The sequence below is a fragment of the Microcebus murinus genome, chromosome 14, assembly GCF_040939455.1.
Source record: "Microcebus murinus isolate Inina chromosome 14, M.murinus_Inina_mat1.0, whole genome shotgun sequence".
Classification (NCBI taxonomy): Eukaryota; Metazoa; Chordata; class Mammalia; order Primates; family Cheirogaleidae; genus Microcebus; species Microcebus murinus.
Window position 1 is genome coordinate 18,686,314 of NC_134117.1, and position 15,353 is coordinate 18,701,666.

Consider the following 15,353-nt stretch of genomic DNA (forward strand, 5'->3'; position numbering starts at 1 on the left):
GGCATGGTGCCTTACAATCAGGAGGGAAGCCGCCAACTCCAGCCTCTCCCCAAGGGGTGAAGGGTTTGGACAATCTATATAGTGCCCCCAATTTTATCATTGCCTCTTGAGGCTTTGACTATTAATTCACCTAGCTCTGGTAGCTAACAGGGCTGTGCATTTACAAGTACCCCCAGGACCACAGGAAACAAAGAGATGGTTTTAAATAGGAGTGTAAGCATTTCTAGCAACTATTCCTCTGGGCTCAGCACAGAGTGAACAGGCATAAACTCCCAGCTCCCAGTTTATCCCTAGAAGAGGTTGGACTTGCCCCTAACATCCCAACTTTTTCAGCTGCTGCCTGTGGGTCCGTCCTTTAGCCTGAATCTGAGAACTGACAGAGCAAGTAGTAGTCCTTTATAATCTTGGCTGGGCATGTGGGCACGTCCCATAATTTTCCCCAACCCCCAGCTCACTCCAGAGACAGAACCAGGCCTTCAGCTAACCTTCCTGCCTCTAATAGCTGATGTGAGCCAGCATTTGCTAGGCCTCTGAGGGTGACAGAGCAAAGCAACAGGTTAAAAGAGTGTGAGGTCTGAATGACAGTGAAGGCATTTGCCCAGATTCTCTTTCTGGCATAGTTCAGAGCAAATGGAAAAGAAACTCCAGCTCCCAGCTTATCCCCGAGGAGAGAAGGAAACAGAACACACATCTAACATTCCAACCGTTCCAGCTGAATCTCAAGGGACTGGCTTCTGTCTTGCCTGTATTGGGTACTGTTGAGACTTGGCACACCCTGATCTCCTGGGGGCCACTAAGAACAAAGACAGTGGTTTGGACTTATCTCATGCACAGAAACCAAGACAGTGAGTCAAATAAAAGAAGAAACATGGAAATAGGTCCCAAATAAAAGAACAAAATAAATTTCCAGAAACCGACATTAATAAAGTGGAGATAAGTGAATTATCAGATGCAGAATTCAAAAGTCAGGTCATAAAGATGTTCACCAAGGCTAATAGAGCAATGCATGAACAAAATGTGAATTTCAACAAAGAGGTAGAAAATATAAAAAGATCTCAAAATTCATAGAGCTGAAGAATATAACAACTGAACTGAAAAATTTAATGGTGTGGTTTAATAGCAAACCAGATCAAGCAGAAGAATGGATCAGTGAACTTGAAGACAAGCTATTGAAAAATTATCCAATCAGAGGAGCAATAATAAAGAAGAGTGAAGATGGCTTAGGGGACTTATGGGACACCATCAAGTGCATCAATACACACATTATCAAGGTTCCAAAAGGACAAAAGAGAGAGAAAGGGACACAAATATTATTCAAAGAAACAATGGCAAAAAACTTTCCAAACCTGGGACAGGATTTCTAAATCCATAGCAAGGAAGCCCAAATAACACCAAATAAAGATACTCACAATGAGACACATCATAATCAAATTGTCAAAAATTAAATGCAAGGAAAATTTTGAAAGCAACAAAAAAGCAACTTGCAACATATACAGGAACCTTCCCTTAGACTATTGATGAACTTTTAAGCAGACACCTTGCCATCTGGAAGGGAGTGAGATCACATTCTCAAAATGCTAAAAGAAATAAGCTGTCAACCAAGAATACTATACCCAGCAAATTGTCCTTCAAAAATGAAGAGTGGATAAAGGCTTTCTCAGACAAACAAAAGCTGAAGGAGTTTATAACCACTAGACCCATCTTATAAGAAATACTAGAGAGAATTCTTCAAGTTAAATGAAATGATGTTAAACAGCAACAAAAGAGCATAAGAAAGTATGAAACTCATTAGTAAAGGTAAATATATAGACAAAAACAGAATACTGTATTTGTATAATGGTGGTTGATAAATCATTTTTAATTCTATAAAAGAAGACGACTAAAACAACCATAACTAAATTATGTTAATGGATAGATAATATAATAAATATACATTGTGACATCAATAGCATATCATCTGTGAAGAGTGGAGGTAAAAGTAGAGAGTTCTTGCATGTAAGGGAGGTTAAGTTATTATCAGCTTAAAGATATTTATTATCAGTTATAAGATACTTTATGTAATCCCCCTAGTAATTGCAAAGAAAATACTTAATTACATAGAAAAAGAGAAAGAAATCAAAACCTCAGTCCAAAAAAAAAAAAATACAAAAGAAGACATTAAGAGAGAGAAAAGGGATAAAATACAAAATAAACAGAAGACTCTTAACAAAATTACAATAGTAAACACTTCCTTATCAACAATTACTTTAAATGTAAATGAACTAAACTTTTCAATAAAAAGATACGACATAGCTGAATATGTAAAAAAACAAACAAGAAGCCTCCCAAATTTATGCTATTTACAAAAACTCACTTTAGATTCAAATGGGCAAAAGAATAAACATTTTTCTAAAGAAAATATGCAGTCAACGGGCATATGAGAAGGTGTTCAACATCAGTAATCAAGACTATGCAAATTAAAACCACAGTAAGATATCATCTCACACCTGTTAGGATGGTTATTATCAAAAAGACAAGAGATAACAAGTGTTGGCATAAGTATAAAGAAAAGGGACACTTATACACTTTGGAAGGAATGTAAATTGGTATAGCCATTATGGCAAATACTGTGAATATTCCTCAGAAAAATAGAACTACCATATGATCCATCAATCCTACTACTGGGTATATAGTCAAACAAAATTAAATTCGTATTTCAAGGGGATATCTGCACTCCCACGTTCATTGCAGCATTATTCACAATAGCCTAGGTGTAGAATGAACCAGAAACTGTGGTGTACACACACACACACACACACACACACACACACACACACACACACACACACAGTGGAATAGTAGTCAGCCTTAAAAAAGAAGAGTCTGCCATTTGTGACAACATGGATGGAACAGAAGTACATTAAAGCGAAATAGACCAGACAGAAAGAAAAATACTGCATGATTTTGCTTATACCTGGAATCTAAAAAGGTCAAACTCATAGAAACTGAGAGCAGAAGGGTGGTTACCAGGGGCTGAGGGTGGGGGAAATGAGGAGATATTGGTCAAAGGGTACAAACTTGTAGTTATAAATTTTGTGGATCTAATGTATAGCATGGTGATTATAGTTAATGTATAGTATACATGAAATATGTTAAGAGAGTAGATATTAAGTATTCTCACCATAGAAAAAGTAACTATGTTAGGTGATGGATATGTTAATCAGCTTGATTGTGGTAATTGTTTCATAATGTATATGTCTGTCAAAGCACCATACACTGTATACCTTGAAAATATATGATTTTTTTGGTTAGTTATACATCAAAAAACTGGGGAAAATGTTCTCCAACCTCAGATTTTTTTTTTTTTTTTTTTTTTTTTTTGCGACAGAGTCTCACTTTGTTGTCCAGGCTAGAGTGAGTGCCGTGGCGTCAGCCTAGCTCACAGCAACCTCAATCTCCTGGGCTTGAGTGATCCTTCTGCCTCAGCCTCCCGAGTAGCTGGGACTACAGGCATGCGCCACCATGCCCGGCTAATTTTTTTTTTTATATATATATCAGTTGGCCAATTAATTTCTTTCTATTTATAGTAGAGACGGGGTCTCGCTCTTGCTCAGGCTGGTTTTGAACTCCTGACCTTGAGCAATCCGCCCGCCTCAGCCTCCCAAGAGCTAGGATTACAGGCGTGAGCCACAGCGCCCGGCCGAACCTCAGATTTTTGACAGTTTTTTTTAAAGGAGGAGATAGAAGATTTATGAACACAGAACACCTATGGTGAAATATGTTGAATCAAATCCCTTGGATCAATTTCTGTATAAGAAACTATTCAGTAGCCATTTCAGAAATAATTTCAATTTGTTTTCAACTTATTGATGAATGTACAAAATAGCCCTCTGCTTAATACTTCTCCTTTCCAGCATATACTCAAATCCAATATCCCACACTGACATTTCATCTCTCATAATTTTTCCTGGGGAGAAGACAATCCAACCATTTGAATCACTTCCATACAACTTCAGTATTTAGACTTCATTTTTTACAATTCATTAATGAGAGGATGAGTTATTAAAAATGTTAACTTTATAATAGTCAAACTAGCAAAACCATAAAACCAGCTATTTGTCTTAATTTTAAAATTATGCAAGCTTACAAACGTTCATTCTGTGCCTTTAATGAATTGCTATCCTTAAAAATTTTAAGGAACAGTACTCTCCAGGTTTGACTCAGTATATGAATTGAAGCAAATTCATCTGTCTTCATTAATTAAGAGGAAGACATTTTGTAATGAGTTGTTTGTTTTCCAGACCTGAGTCTGACAGCCTCGCCTCGTTGCAAGTCTGCCATGTGGCAGGGCTGCCAGCGTGACCAACAGCCAGCTAGTGGGGGGCTCGGGCATCTGTGGGGAGCAGCCCACTTGCACATTCCACAGCTCTGCCTCTCATCTGTCCATGTTCTCAGAAAAAATTCTCCATTAAATAATATCATTTTATCAAAGGAAATTGTCTTTTACCTTGAAAAATTGTCAATCTAATGATTCTGTGTGCCCCCAAAGGTGCCCCATCACTTTTAGGGGATTCATGGAAAGGTACCAGATGGAGGAGGGACAGGGAAGTGACACAAATGAGGAAATAAAAAAAAAATTATTCCACAAACTGTACATCTGCTCATAACGACACATGATGAACTGCTGTGTCATTTTAAAAGACAGATTTCTTACAGAGCAACTGGTGTCATGGTGTCTGTTGTTTTTGAACTTATTTGGAGGAAGATAGCTTTTTAATCACAGGGTTTTCTTGAAGATTTAGGGCACATTGCAAAACTGCATTTAGGCCCATGCCAAGAAGGAAAACAGCTACTATCTTCCAGCCAATTCCTAATCACTAAAATAATCTATCCAGAATGATGTTTAAGCAGAAAGGTAAATAAACCAGAATTCAAAGCCATGGTTCAAATAAGTGGCTAATGTTGGTTTAAATGATGTGCTTTAGATCCTCACGCTCTAGTAAAGACAGCCAAGAGTGAGAAGTCGTGCTTTCTAGCGTGTGTGCCTTGCCCACAGCCCACACTGACAGCTATCCACAGGAGAGACACTGCCTGACTCAGACGCGGGGCCTCAGTGCTGCTGACCTTGGTCTTAATAGCATTAATTTTAAAATAGGGCAGGAGAGCTGGGCTATAACTCCCCAACACCTATAAACTCCCCAGCTCCTTCTCTTTCCAGCATTAACATCTAAAACAATACAGGGTAGTAGTTAAGATCCTGGGCTTTAAGGACAGAGGACTTAGGTACCAGTGCCAGCTCTGCTGCTTACTGGTGGTGTGATGTTGAACAAGGAAACTAATCTCAGTCCCTTCATCTGTCCAATGTGAATAAAAACAGGACCTGCCTGCAGGGTAGTAGTGAAACAACATCTCTAGGGTATAGAAGTTGGCAGGAATTTACAAATACCCCATTTCAAGGACATGCGGGTGACCTTTGGATCCAGCCAGGCTAATAGAATCCTAAAAGGCTTTATTGAGGACATGCTCCCTCTATAAGAGTGCGGAGTCTCTGGCTGCCTAGGTTAATCTCCCTCTGCCACTCACTAGCTATATGACTTTAGTCATGTCACTTAACCTTTTTGTGCTTTTAGTTCTGCAACTTTAAAATGCAGATTATAATCCTGCCCATTTGATACGATTGTATCTAGGATTGAATGAGTTTGTATTTGTAACATGATTTGTATAGTATATGGCATGTAGTAACTTTTATCTGAGTGTAGCTATTATTTTTTTTTTATTCATTATGGAAGCCAGGTCATTGATATCTTCAGTACAGTTACAGAATGAACATTCTGAACATGGTTTCTATAAGAAAGGGGAAAATGCCCTTTCTCACTGTACAAGCCATCTTAGTCCTATACTCTTCAGTCTCTGTAAGAATTCACATTATGTATTAAAGAGTATTAACTCAGAGGCACCTTTTCTGGGAGGTTCCCTTCTAAACTCTCCCTGTGGCTCTCAGTACCTAGTCACTCTTGGCCCCTGAGCTTGTAGGATATGGGCTGCATCAGACACATTGATCTTTGGGACCCTCATTCATGTCCATCAGCCTTAGGTTAGATAATTACCCACATTCTGACAAACTTACATATCCACTGTAAAAAGAAAGAATGTAGACAATTATCAAACAGCTAATTTTAAGAGATGAGGAAATCCACAGTTTTGTAACAGGGCTGAGACAAGCATTCAGTATGGCCTGATTCCTCTCTACACTGGGGAGTAGGATACCAGCCAACATGTTTTCTCCAAGCCCTTGTAGGAACAGTGCTGGGTAATAAGTCTCTTGTGACAAGAGTTTGTATCTGGGAGCCACAAAGACAGCATGTCTGTCAGGCTGGAGCCAATGATCTGTCTTTGGAGAACATGAACACTTTCTTTTAAACTGTAGATTTTCCATATCCAGGTCAATTTGAAGCGAGAGTCAATTTTCCCTAGATTTGAATGTGTAATAAGCTAGATAATCTATTCCTCTTAGCCTTTAGTAATGATTTAAAATGCAGTGAGAACAATGCATGTCTTTTGATTCAGAAAGTCCAGTTCTAGCAACATATAAAAAACTGGATAAGTGTAAAGAGAAATATATATTCATAGAAATGTTTATTGCAGTGCTGTTCACAGTAGCAAGAAGGAGAGGAAAATAACCTTCACAATATTTAAAAGACGCAAAGTAGATCTATACAGATGGACCAGAAAGTAAAAGCTAACTTTTGTTAACTGCATTATCAGGTGCCAGTTTGTTACAAGTCAACATATTTAATCCTCACAACAGCCCTATAAAGTAGATGTTATTGTTTTATTATTATCAATTCACAGATGAATATATTGAGGTTCAGAAAGATGACTTTACCAAAGCTAAATAGCTTGAAAGTGGAAAGCCAAAATTTGAATGCTGATCAGCCAGACCACAAAGCTGTTAACTCCCCCAGAAGAGCTTGTGCAAGACCCTGAGCCCGTTCAAAATTCTTCCTATTGCCCCAGAAACAACTGCCTCTAGTGCAGAATCACTGGTGAAAGTTGTTGTAAAAGAACCAAAATTTATAACCACCATAGAGTAAATGAGAGTGGGAAAGAGATAAATAGGAAATAATGCCCTGGCCCAGAAATCTCTCTGACAGCCACTGAAGCCATCGATCCAGAAAAATAACAAAGCTCTGGGCAAATGAAGCATTAATTAAATATGGAAGGATGGGGGCGGGGACGGAGGAGTGTTTCTGCCCTTGAGACAGAGAGCAACGTATTTCACACTAAGTGGGACTTGAGTGCTTTGACTCCAGGGACTGGTCTCTCCCTTCCAGGTGCTCCACTTGGTAGAGAAGGTGACTGGTGTCTTGGAGGTTCCCAGACAGGCCCCATTTTGTGATTTTTTTTTTTTAAAGTAATGCTTCAGTAAAAACCATCATTATGAAGAAATATTATTACCAAGAACTATAACTATTTTCTTTTTTAATGGTTGGTAAGCCATTACAAATATATATACATATAAATATACATAAAGACATAGTAAGAATTGGAAAAATAGTCTTTATTGGATCATATGCTCCATTTGGGGTTGGGAAATATAAGCATGGTAATCATGTGACTTGGGTTTGTCCTCCCTCTTATTCAAAGATTTAAAACAAATATGGAGTTTTCTAAATCATTCAACATCTACAGTTAAAATTCACAGTGCTCCACACAAATCCCCTGATAGAAACTCAAAGAATTCCTTATAATAATTGTTATAAACATAAGCATAATAGTAATACTTAGACTTTATTTGGAAATGTTTACTTGGCTCTGTGATGATCACTTTCCAAGCAATCCTCAGACAACCTTAGGAAATGGTTAATTTATTACCACTTTGTGGAAGAGGAAACTTGCTTAGAGAGGTTAACTGAATTGTGCAATTAAACCAGCTATTAAATATCTGAGCGGGGAATCAGACCCTGGTATGTTTGATTCTGGAGCTGCTGCTCTAACTACTGTGTTGACTTCCTCCTTATGCTGCCCAAAGGACAAGAAGAGACATTTATAAATATATTATGGTGATAATAATAATGGACAAGCGACAAAGGAAGAGAGCAGAGCCTTTCCACGAGTCATTCTAAGGTTTAGGCCTGTGGCGGAGGAATTGCAGACACTGTTAAGATAGGATTTGTTGTCTAGGAAGCAGCATGGAGCATGCAGGTTAGGTTTGGACCCTAAAAAACCCAGATAGATCCTGGAAGATGACAGTGGACCATCAAAAATTAAGCCAGGTCATAGCCCCAGTTGCAGCTGATGTGACAGTTGTAGTATCTTTGCTAGAGCAAATTAACATAGCTTTGGTTCGTGGTATATGTTCGTTGATCTAATGAATACATTTGTCTACAGATATATTAGGAAAGACTATACATTCCTTAGGACTTTAAGGGTAGTGCGAATCTCTGCCATTCTTATGATGTGATACAGGTTTTGATTTACTATTTTGGCTGTGGGGAGAGTCGCTTAAGAGGCTTCTACCTGGTCCTTACTATCTGAATCCCTGATACTCCCATAATTAAGTCCTGTGCCTGATCCTTTCCTTTTTCTGCCCTCTGATTGCAAGAGATGAGAGTTTCTTTCTGTGCCACCAGGAAGGCCCTCTGGCTTTCACATTTCCCCCTTGTCTTCCATTGTTCTTCTCCAGCATAACCATGGTACCCATTAACAGCTCTCTAAATCCAAAGTTCTTATAATTTCTATTGCCCATGAAACTCTCAAATGGGTGAGATACTGCACCCATCAGTGCACCCCATGGGGTGGGACCCCATTCACCGCTGGTGCAAATGTCACAGTGGCACTGCACCCACATGCCAGGGGCCCCTGTTGCTCCACCTACCACAGTGATGCGGTCTTACTGCTACTCTGCTGTTGGTAATCCAGTGCCAACCTTTCCTCCTAGAGTCTGCACCCTGGATTACTTCTGGTCTCAACAATCATAGGTTGGCTATCCCAGGATATAGATCTTAAAACTCTCAGATTTTCATCCAGTAACATTATTGGGGAACATTTTTGGGAACAACACCTGTGAGAAGTGAGGAACACGGGATTGGGTAGAAGAGGAAGTTGAATGGAAAGGCAACTACAATAGAGCACTTAGCTGGTCCTATGAGGATCTCTGAAACTAGGACGTCCTTTCAGAATTGTCTCTCTTTGAGGCAAGGGGGCTGGGCTTTTCCACTCTGCATTAAGCAGTCACTAGATGAAGACTGTCTCTGGGGAGGGAACATGAACTTGATGAGGAGCTCACTTTGGCCAAGATAAATTACTAGAGAGCCATCAGTCACTAACACTCCCAGCAGCTGGGGGAATAAGTCCCTCAGCCTTGAAGAAGGTGGGCCCTGGTGGGGCACCACAGTATCCATCACAAAATTAAATTCATGTAAAATACTCGATGGAGTTTCTGACACTACTAAATGCTCAAGAGTTTATGATGATCACTATCCTTTCTTTTGAAGATCTGCTCAATTCTGACACATGGAATTTGCCAGGTAATTAGGTGAGTGTGGTCACCACTCAGGTCATCTGGGTGGTAAATAATATGGATTCTGGGTATGGGTAGCAGACAGAATGCACTGAATTCCAGCAGGAACTGGGATGAAATAGTTGCAAACGTGTCTGCCCTGTGCTCTTTGCTTCTGCAGTTAAGACAAGTATGCCAAGGGATAGCTGCCTCTCTCCATCCCTCCTCCACAGTGCAGTGTGTCCTTCTCTTTCCTCCAAGAGTCAAACTCTACTAGGGCTTGAAATGGTTTCTTGCAAAATACAGAGAAAGCTGTATGGTTTCAGAAAAATTTCAGTAAGTGGTAGGAGTGAGTTTATTAAATGTATCTTCCCTCTGTTTGGAATTAAATGAACAACCTAGGGCTTTTTTCACTTGATTGCTAACACTGTGAGCTAAAATACATCATTTACTTGGTTAATGATGGTAAATTGTGATATTTGCTTCTTTTTGGGGAGAGATATCCTTAATGTCATTCAGAACAAACTCAAGTGCAGGTGAAGGGCATCTTTATCATCCCCAAACAAAATGTTTCCAACATGAAACCAATTGAACTCTACTTTAAAACAAGATTTTAAAGTCATTCCAATAGACAGGTAGGGAGCAAAACCTTTTATCCCCAAGCATGACAGGGTAATTGTGGTACTCTAAAGGTTTATAAGATATAATGACTTCTTTGCAAAAAACTCCTAAAGTTCTCAAGATTTAGATACTGAGATTTTTATTTGTTTTTTTTTTCTAAAGAAAGCCTGATGAACTCTAATGAATTAGCATATGTCACCTCCTTTGCTGATTTTTCCAGTCTCTGCCCTGTAAAAGTAAGATTCTTCCCTGAATCAATTCAGGGAAATTTTTTACATGAAGCCTGAAAAATTGGATATTACGTAAGCCAACTTCCCCAGTCCCCACGGGCCTTTCTTTCTCTAGGAACAAAATTAAAGTGAACAAGAGCATTTGAAGTGAAACAGATTGAATGTTCTTTCATGTTGGAAGCATAGACAGATTTATAAGCATACATCTGAGCTTCTCTTCAGACACATTATGATTTAATCTGCTTTTATTTTTCTTTTCCAATGGACTTTTTTGAACTTTTCATTGGATGGGTGAAGATAACATAGTTACTGATGGAATTTTAAGGGAATGGAGCCCAGTGAGATGTGGCTTTGGAACTGTACAATATTATGCAGATGCTAGTTGTTCTTAAGACAAGGATTTTTTCTTTTCTTTTAGAGACAGGTCTCACTCTATTGCCCAGAATGGATGGAGTACAGCGGCTCAATCATAGCTCACTGAAGCCTCAAATTCCTGGATTCAAGCAATCCTCCTGCCTCAGCCTTCTCAATAGCTGGGACTATAGGCATTTACCAACATGCCCAGTGGGGTCTCACTATGTTGCCCAGGCTGGTCTTGAACTTCTGGGCTCAAGTGATCCTCTTGCTTCAGCCTTCCAATGTGCTGGGCTTACAGGCATGAGCCACCATACCTGGCTTGGCCTTAGATCCTCATGGAGGTTATGAAATATTACTCAGCCCTAAAAATATGGTTAAGTAATACCCTTTATAATAATCTGGATAGAACTGGAGCCCATTCTTCTAAGTAAAGTATTGCAAGAATGGAAAAACAAACACCACATGTGCTCACTATTAAACTGGAACTAGTCGATCAACACTCATGTGCACATATGGTAGTAAACCTCAGTGGAAACCAAGCAGGTGGGAGGGGAGAGGGTGGACGGGTAAATTCACACCTAATGGGTACAGTGCATGCTATCTTAGTCATGGACACACTTATAACTTTGACACAAATGGAACAAAAGCAATTCATGTAACCAAAATGTTTGTACTCCCGTAATACTCTGAAATTAAAAAAAAAAAAAAAGAAGATGGGACAAATATATGCCTTGATTATATTATATATATATAATTATATATATAATATATAAATATAAAAAAATATATATATAATTATATATACTCATAAGATGATGACAACAATACAAGGCAATTTAAGATGTGTCTGAATAAAGGTACTATTATTTGCACTCTAAGAAATAAGAGGCCGGGTGTGGCCGGGTGTAGCACTCTGGGAGGCCGAGGCAGGCGGATTGCTCGAGGTCAGGAGTTCGAAACCAGCCTGAGCAAGAACAAGACCCTGTCTCTACTATAAATAGAAAGAAATTAATTGGCCAACTAATATATATAGAAAAAATTAGCCAGGCATGGTGGCGCATGCGTGTAGTCCCAGCTACTGGGGAGGCTGAGGCAGGAGGATCGCTTGAGCCCAGGAGTTTGAGGTTGCTGTGAGCTAGGCTGACGCCACAGCACTCACTCTAGCCTGGGCAACAAAGTGAGACTCTGCCTCAAAAATAAATAAATAAATAAATAAATAAATAAATAAATAAAGTTTAAAAAAAAAAGAAATAAGAAATTCACAGTCTCTGTGAGGTGAGGTGTTCAGGGGAGTCTACGTGGAACAGGTGTTCCTTGATGAGCAGATGGGATTCCAGCTGACAGAAAGGAGGCAGTCTGTGCTTGTTGTGGAGTTCCTGGCTACTGCAGTGCAATCTAAATTCACAGCGCAACTGGTTTACAGTCTCAAAGGGTGTCTCGACCAATTTATGTACAAAGATAGGGTTAGAAATACTGCTGGAAGCACAAAGTAAAAACAGGGTTCCTTTCAGAAAATTACAGTTGAGTTGTATTATTAAAGCCCTGACATGCAGTTGAGACATGCAGGTGAGGATGTGGAGATAGGATAGGGTGGGGGCTGGCAAAATAGAGACCTGAAATGGAACAGGGGCTGCCAGTTGGCCACCACCCCCTGCACTCCACCTCCAGAGAGCTCCCCTCCCCGCCCCCCTGCACTTTCGCTTAAGGCAGTTTCTGACTCTGGATGATGTTGATTTGACAGGGTCCAATACAGTGATTCTGCTCTCCCTGTCTCCCTCGGGAGTACTCCCACTGGTTCTGAAGAGTGATGGATTTGCTGAGCAATTTAGCCAGGCGTTTGTTTGCATGCACATAGCAAACCACAGCTGCCTTGAGAGCTGTCAGTGTGAAAGTGAGTTTCCCTACCACCAAGTGTAATAAAAATAAATTAGGGACCAGGACCAGGTCCCATGACGAGGAACTGAGTGAGATTTTTGTTAGGTGATTTTAATAAAAATGTGCACTTCCTCTTAGTTTCCTTCTGCAGTGATGGACTGGTCCACATTAAGATCATGTCTAAATCCCTCCAGCTCCCGTTTCTCCAATTACAGTCATGAAGGTACTTTTCTATTGCTGGTTTATTGCCATGACATTGCAATCCTTCATTTAGAAAACCCCAAATCTGTATAACTAACAAGCATATCCAAAACCCCTTGGAATTTTTTTCCTACTCACAGTGATGTTCTTCCCTGCAGAGGCCTTGGCCTTGGCAATCACCTGCCTGGAGACTCGAATAAATGAATAAATATGTACTTTGAAGAGAAAGTAATGTCCTGAAGAGAAACTGCAAACTAAAGCACTGCTTGGAAACATGAACATACATCATAGGTTTGTGTATTTCTCTTCTTGCCTGAATCCAACAAAATTGGTATAAAGCAGATTCAACAAAACATTAAACTCTAAACTCAAGGTATGTGAGCTTCTCAAGGACTGAAAGCCCAGAGTGTATATACAGGATGAGAGTCCTGGTGTGAGCAGCTCTTCTCTCTGCATATGGCTTGACAAGAGACAAATAAATCCTTTGTGCATAACATAGCCAAAGATTGGGATTGGTGTGACTAACTCTGCTAGGTAGCCCTTGTAAGCAAACCAATTCCCCTTTCCCAGAATCCCTCATCTTTTCCCAGAAAGCCCACACTTACAATCAAATGATATGTAGGTCCCCAAGCACCTCACTGAGGGTGTGTGAGAAAAAACTATTGAGGTCCAGGCAGATGACTTTGAACATGTGCCCTCCCCTAGAAAATATATATAGCAGTCTATGGGTTTCAGGAGTTGAAAGCCTTCCTCAGTATTTCTGAGAATACCCAGGGAGTTGCTGTTCTGTGGCCTCCTCTGCCTTCTGGACTCCAGATTCCTCACTTAGGCTGCCTGCTGCTCTTCATAGGAACTCAGACTTGAAATTCAGTCCCTTCATTGATTTCTCATCTTCTTCCCCCCATACCCCCAACTTACATGAACGTGCATGACTTCATATAGTGGGTGTCATCTCACATGCCACAGAGCCAACAAAGTGGCCTATTTCTCCTGTCGAGAGAATTTTTTGGCAACCTCATCACTCAGGATCCAGCCCCAAATCCATTCTCCTCTCTAACTAACCACTCCCATTTTTTCTCTTGTTCATCTTCTCTCTTCCTAGAGCCAAAAGGAACTTGAGGCTTTTCTCCAAAGTTCTTAGTATCACCTGATTCCTAGCTCCCTGGGCTCCACCCTTTGTACGAGACATTTGGTTTTCCAGGTACATATTTCCCTCTCTAAATGGAGTCCTGGTGTCTGTTGTTAGGATAATAACATGTTTCCTGTATTGTTACATCAGCACTGCTGCAGAGAGGGTGTTACGAGCTGCTTCACCACCCTTGTGATAATTCCAAACTGGATTTGCCACCTTGCCTTCCCTCTAGTTGAAGGAAGGACTCTCCACAGCAGAGGTACAGCACGTCCCTAGTTGTACTATTGCCTTGTCACACACCAGCAGGGACCTGATCTTAGTCACAGATGAATCACATCTTCAGAATCACATAAATCAATAGCAGCACAGCCCTTCCATTCAGAGAGCCACTGGTGCCATTTGCGGTAAGTGGTCACACACTGCTATAACTGGCTACTTTTCTTCAGACACTGAGAGATGATAGAGATATGTGAAAACAGGCCATGCACAGGGAAGAGTAATAAAGAGGTTTCCTGGAGCAGACACAAATAAGCACAAAGTCACATTCAGTGATTGGAATCTAGGGATTTGAGCTCTCACACATCTTGCCAGGGTTTGGTATCAAGATCCAGCCAGTAGCTTACTTGCTACGTGGCCTCAGGTAAATGACTGAATTCTCTTTGCCTAGTACAATGAGGCCAGTGTTACCTGTTCTACCCGCACTGAAAGTACTTACTGTTGTGCTTAGCACATAGAAAGTGCTCAATAAATGGTGGCTTTCATAAAGACAATTCACACAGAAAAGGAGCCAGTGCAAAGCTGGGGCCCTGATTTTGCTAAAGCATTGCTAATGGACATTCATTTTTTGTAGATTTGCCCTTTATACACAGAGACACACCCTTAAACTCATTTACAAAAAAAGTAAATTTCAGTCCAGTATCCCAAATACTGTCATTCCATTACACTAACCCCTCTTTCTTGCCTTCCTCTTTAAAACATATTGAAAGCAGAATAGGACAGGCTAAGGTTTCCTGATTTGGTATCTGTGGCCACTGCCATTTACTTTCCTTCTATTGCTTATAAGCAGTATCCTTTTCATTCTGGACTCTTCACCAGGTGGTCCATACATGGCCTTCTGAGAAGAGAACGTGGCACCTGCAAATCACCATGTCTCAACTGAGAATCCTGGATTTGTGAGTGTTGGTGCAGGAGACTCACCACCTACAGCAGACTACCAGTTGTCCTTAGAAATCACAGAACAGGCCTCAAATTCCAATATGCTGGCTTCCAAACCACACCTCTGCCATTGTCTCTTATTCCTGGGAATGATTCCTAAATCCTTTTTCACACTACAAGTCTTCAAGCCTGGTACAGACAGTATTGTCAAAAAATTTATTGCCTGAAAAAAAAAAAGAAAAAAAAAACAGAAAAAAAAACTTGCTAACTGAATTCAACAACACATTCAAAATGTTGTTCA